Genomic DNA, 6,000 nt, shown 5'->3' with positions numbered 1-6,000 from the left:
TGTAATCCTAGTTACTCAGGAGGCAAAGATCAAGAGGATTGTGGTTCAAAGCTAGCCTGGGCAAATAGTTCACAAGACCTTATCTCGAAAAAAATTATCACCAAAAAAAGGCTGGTGGAGTGGATCAAGGTGTAGGCCCTGAGTTCAAACCCTAGTACAGCAAAAAAAAAAAAAAAAACAAAACTGGATGTGGAGGTGTGAACCTTTAGTCCCAGTTACAAGGGAGGCAGAGGAAAAGGATCTTGGTCTGAGGCCAGGCCACAGAGAAGAGCATGAGGTTATCTGAAAAATAAACTAAAACCAAAAATGATTAGGGACATGGGTCCAGTGGTATAGTACTTGTCTAGCAAGTTCATAAAGCCCTGAGTTCAAACCCCACTACTATAAAAAAAAAAAGTTGCTCTCCTAGAAGTAGAGAGTAGATCACTTCTTGGCCTTTTGGCTTAGTAAAATCAAGTGTAGAAGCAGAGAGTGGAATGATGGTTATCAAGAACTAGGGTGAATACCAGCCATCTGTCACGCTCTCTCCCATAGCAGTTGGTCTCATCTCATTCCAGTGGCCACTTCTCTTGTGCTTTCAGTCCTACCAGTAGTAACAGCTTTCTGCTACTGCTTCAAGTACGTGCCTTATGATCTTCATGGGTTCCGTATCCCTGCCCATAACTCCATGAGCAGTCTCATCATTAAACCATTCCTAGCTGAACCTTTGAGTATGTTATCTCTTTCTTGCTGTGACCCTGATAATTATACTCTTGTCACCATGATTGAAAAGAATTAGTCCCAGATACTTACATTAAGAAAAATGGAACTGTGGAAGGGAGGCTGACTGGAAGGAACTCTGTTTCTGGAGGGATGCAGAAGTACAAAGGGTGAAGACAAGAAATATCCTATGTCACAGTCTTTTGGGTATATCCCCAAGAGTGGTATTGCTGGATCAAATGGTAGATCAATGTCTAGCTTTTTAAGTAGCCTCCAAATTTTTTTTCAGAGTGGTTGTACTAGTTTACATTCCCACCAACAGTGTAAGAGGGTTCCTTTTTCCCCGCATCCTCGCCAACACCTGTTGTTGGTGGTGTTGCTGATGATGGCTATTCTAACAGGGGTGAGGTGGAATCTTAGCATGGTTTTAATTTGCATTTCCTTTATTGCTAGAAATGGTGAGCATTTTTTCATGTGTTTTTTGGCCATTTGAATTTCTTCTTTTGAGAAAGTTCTGTTTAGTTCACTTGCCCATTTCTTTATTGGTTTATTAGTTTTGGGAGAATTTAGTTTTTTAAGTTCCCTATATATTCTGGTTATCAGTCCTTTGTCTGATGTATAGCTGGCAAATATTTTCTCCCACTCTGTGGGTGGTCTCTTCAGTTTAGAGACCATTTCTTTTGATGAACAGAAGCTTTTTAGTTTTATGAGGTCCCATTTATCTATGCTCTTAGTTGCTGTGCTGCTGGGGCTCCATTGAGAAAGTTCTTACCTATACCTACTAACTCCAGAGTATTTCCTACTCTTTCTTGTATCAACTTTAGAGTTTGTGGTCTGATATTAAGATCCTTGATCCATTTTGAGTTAATCTTGGTATAGGGTGATATACATGGATCTAGTTTTGCGGCACTATTCACAATAGCCAAGTTATGGAAACAGCCAAGATGCCCCACCACTGACGAATAGATTAAGAAAATGTGGTATCTATACACAATGGAATTTTATGCAGCCATGAAGAAGAACGAAATGTTATCATTCGCTGGTAAATGGATGGAATTGGAGAACATCATTCTGAGTGAGGTTAGCCTGGCCCAAAAGACCAAAAATCATATGTTCTCCCTCATATGTGGACATTAGATCAAGGGCAAACACAACAAGGGGATTGGACTTTGAGCACATGATAAAAGCGAGAGCACACAAGGGAGGGGTGAGGATGGGTAAGACACCTAAAAAACTAGCTAGCATTTGTTGCCCTTAACGCAGAGAAACTAAAGCAGATACCTTAAAAGCAACTGAGGCCAATAGGAAAAGGGGACCAGGAACTAGAGAAAAGGTTAGATCAAAAAGAATTAACCTAGAAGGTAACACACTCGCACAGGAAATTAATGTGAGTCAATGCCCTGTATAGCTATCCTTATCTCAACCAGGAAAAACCCTTTTTCCTTCCTATTATTGCTTATACTCTCTCCACAACAAAATTAGAAATAAGGGCAAAATAGTTTCTGCTGGGTATTGAGGGGGTGGGGGTGAGAGGGAGGGGGTGGAGTGGGTGGTAAGGGAGGGGGTGGGGGCAGGGGGGAGAAATGACCCAAGCCTTGTATGCACATATGAATAATAAAAAAGTAAATAAAGTGCTTCATGAGAAAAAAAAGAAATATCCTAGTTTCTCTTTCTTGACTTTAAACTTCCTGCCTGTCCACCCATTAAAGGAAAAATATGGAAGCCAGTTACCAAGAGTGACAAGGAAAGGCAATCTGTATACTCAGTCTTTCAAGGCACAGAGCAGACAGAGAATGGCTCAGCACTTGGGAGAAAACCCAACACAAGCCACTAGTCTCTCTGTGAGTGTGAGACTTTTAGCTGTTTTGCCCACATCTATATTCTCAGCACCTATACCAATCGTTGGCCTGTGTAAGTGCTCAATAAATTGTTTTTGAATGAATTAATGCTGGAAGACAATGGGATCACAGTCATGAAATATTAAGGGGAAAAGTATGCAAGACAGTATTTCTATACTTAGAGAAATTGCTTTTCATATGTGAAGTTGTTAGTTTTTCATCACTGAACAACATACCTTACATGAAGAACTTAAGAAAGAAAAGATTAATTTTTGGCTCACTGTTTTAAAAGTCTCAGTTCATGGTCACTTGGCTCCATTTCTTCTGGATCTGTGTGAAGTGAAGCTGAGCATTAAAGCCGGGAGCATGTAATGGGGTAAAGTGGTTCACCTCATGGTGGACAAGAGGCACAGAGAAAGAGATGCAAGAACAAGTGGATTATAGGAAGATATGCCATAAAGACACCTCTACTCCTGATGATCTACTTCTCCAAGCTTGGCCAACCTCCTAAAGTTTCCACTACCTCCCAAAATAACACCACCAGCTGGGGACCTAGACTTCAACACATGAACCTGTTGGGGACATTTCAAATTAAACCATAATATAAAGGCACAAAAATAATGATCAGATATATAAGGGTTCAGGAAATGCATCATCAGGGAATTTTTCTTGAAAGAAGCTGTTTAGGACTTTCAGATTAGCCAAGAGAAGAATTAAAACTAAGAGAGAGAGTGAAGCACTTATGGTTTTTAAGGGAGTTATATTTAGTTTCTCATTCTAAGAACATATCCTAGAGGAAAAATACTGAAATGCACACAAATACTTGTGCACAAAATATATGTGGAAGAAATTGTTACCTGTTTCCCAAAACTCTCTTTTTCCTCCATAGTATTAAAAGGTGCCAAGTACATGATTGCCCATCTATGCTAGAGTTTCAAGCTTCACTTGCTGTGTGTGACTGTATGACTAAGAAATGCAAGCCAAAGGTTGTTGCTGCTCCTGGGCCAGAGCTCTTAAGAAGTAAGCATACTTCTGCCCTGCTCTATTTCCTTTTTATGTGAGTCTGAGCATGGATGTTCAAGTGACACAGTTTCCATCAAAGCTGGTAAAAAAAATCTGCATTCTTGAATGAATGCATTAAGTATAACAGTAACCTAACTTGGAAATCATTATATTACTTGAAAGAGAAACAAATTGTTTTCTGATTTTAGCCATTACATTTTAGGCAGCCTATTTGTTACATCAGTTGGCATTGTCCCAACTAATGTACTACTCTCTGTAGCATCATTGGTATTAGGGAAATATCAAAACAATCTAAAGTTAGGGAGCTTCCAAAAATGGAAAATGCTGCTGTCCTCATAAAGTATGTTTATAGTAATTCATAGGGCATGGTGAAATACTTGTTACATAACGTAAATAAAATAATGCAGGATACATACATATACCTCGTATAGTCTTAATTATGTAAAGAAAAATATACTGATAGTAAAAAATTAGAAGGAAATAGGCCAATATGTTTTTATTTTTTGTGTGTTTTTTAAATTTCTTTTATTCATATGTGCATACAATGTTTGGGTCATTTCTCCCACCTTCCACCCGCCTCCTCCCTTATCCCCACTCACTACCAGGCAGAAACTATTTTGCCCTTATCTCTAATTTTGTTGAAGAGAGAGTATAAGCAATAATAGGAAGGACCAAGGGTTTTTGCTAGTTGAGTAAGGATAGCTATACAGGGAGTTTACTTGCATTGCTTTCCTGTACATATGTGTTACATTCTAAACTAATTCTTCTCTAACTAACCTTTTCTCTAGTTCCTGGTCCCCTTCTCCTATTGGCTTCTGTCACTTTAAAGTTTCTGCATTAATTCCTTTGCATTGAGGACATCAAATGCTATCTTGTTTTTTTGGGGGGGGGTTCTTGCCTATCCTCATACCTCCCTTGTGTGCTCTCGCCTCATGTGATCAAAGTCCAATCCCCTTGTTGTGTTTGCCTTTAATCTAAAGTCCACATAAGAGGGAGAACATATGATTTTTGGTCTTCTGGGTCTGGCTAACCTCGCTCAGGATGATGTTCTCCATTTCCATCCATTTAACTGCAAATGATAGGATTTCATTCTTCTTCATGGCTGAGTAGTATTCCATTGTGTATAAACACCACATTTTCTTAATCCATTCATCAGTAGTGGGGCATCTTGGTTGCTTCCATAACTTGGCTATTGTGAATAGTGCTACAATAAACATGGGTGTGCAGGTGCTTCTGGAGTAACCTGTGTCGCATTCCTTTGGGTATATCCCCAAGAGTGGAATTGCTGGATCATATGGTAGATCTATGTTTAGATTTTTAACATGCCTCCAACTTTTTTTTCCAGAGTGCTTGTACTAGTTTGCATTCCCACCAGCAGTGTAAAAGGGTTCCTTTTTCCCCCCGAATCCTCACCAACACCTGTTGTTAGTGGTGTTGTTAATGATGGCTATTCTAACAGGGGTGAGGTGGAATCTTAGTGTGGTTTTAGTTTGCATTTCCTTTATGGCTAGAGATGGTGAGCATTTTTTCATGTGTTTTTTGGCCATTTGAATTTCTTCTTTTGAGAAAGTTCTGTTTAGTTCACTTGCCCATTTCTTTATTGGTTCATTAATTTGGGGAGAATTCAGTTTTTTAAGTTCTTTGTATATTCTGGTTATCAGTCCTTTGTCTGATATGTAGCTGGCAAATATTTTCTCCCACTCTGTGGGTGGTCTCTTCTGTTTAGAGATGATTTCTTTTGTTGAGCAGAAGCTTTTTAGTTTTATGAAGTCCCATTTATCTATGCTATCTCTTAGTTGCTGAGCTGCTGGGGTTCCATTGAGAAAGTCCTTGCATATACCTATTAGTTCCGAAGTATTTCCTACTCTTTCCTGTACAAACTTTAGGGTTTGGGGTCTGATATTAAGATCCTTGATCCATTTTGAGTTAATGTTGGTATAGGGTGATATACATGGATCTAGTTTCAGTTTTTTGCAGACTACTAACCAGTTTTCCCAGCAGTTTTTGTTGAAGAGGCTGTGATTTCTCCATCGTATATTTTTAGCTCCTTTGTCAAAGACAAGTTGGTTATAGTTGTGTGGCTTCATATCTGGATCCTCTATTCTGTTCCACTGGTCTTCATGTCTGTTTTTGTGCCAGTACCATGTTGTTTTCACTGTTATTGCTTGTAATATAGTTTGAAGTCGGGTGTCGTGATACCTCCAGTGTTGTTCTTTTAACTGAGTATTGCCTTGGCAATTCGTGGTCTCTTGTATTTCCAAATAAACTTAACGGTAGATTTTTCAATCTCTTTTGATGAATGGCATTGGAATTTTGATAGGAATTGCACTAAACATGTAGATTGCTTTTGGAAGTATAGACATTTTTACTATGTTGATTCTACCAATCCATGAGCACGGGAGATCTCTCCACTTTCTATAGTCTTCCTCAATCTCTTTCT

Source organism: Castor canadensis, chromosome X (assembly GCF_047511655.1).
Source record: "Castor canadensis chromosome X, mCasCan1.hap1v2, whole genome shotgun sequence".
NCBI lineage: Eukaryota > Metazoa > Chordata > Mammalia > Rodentia > Castoridae > Castor > Castor canadensis.
This window is presented reverse-complemented; position numbering follows the sequence as displayed.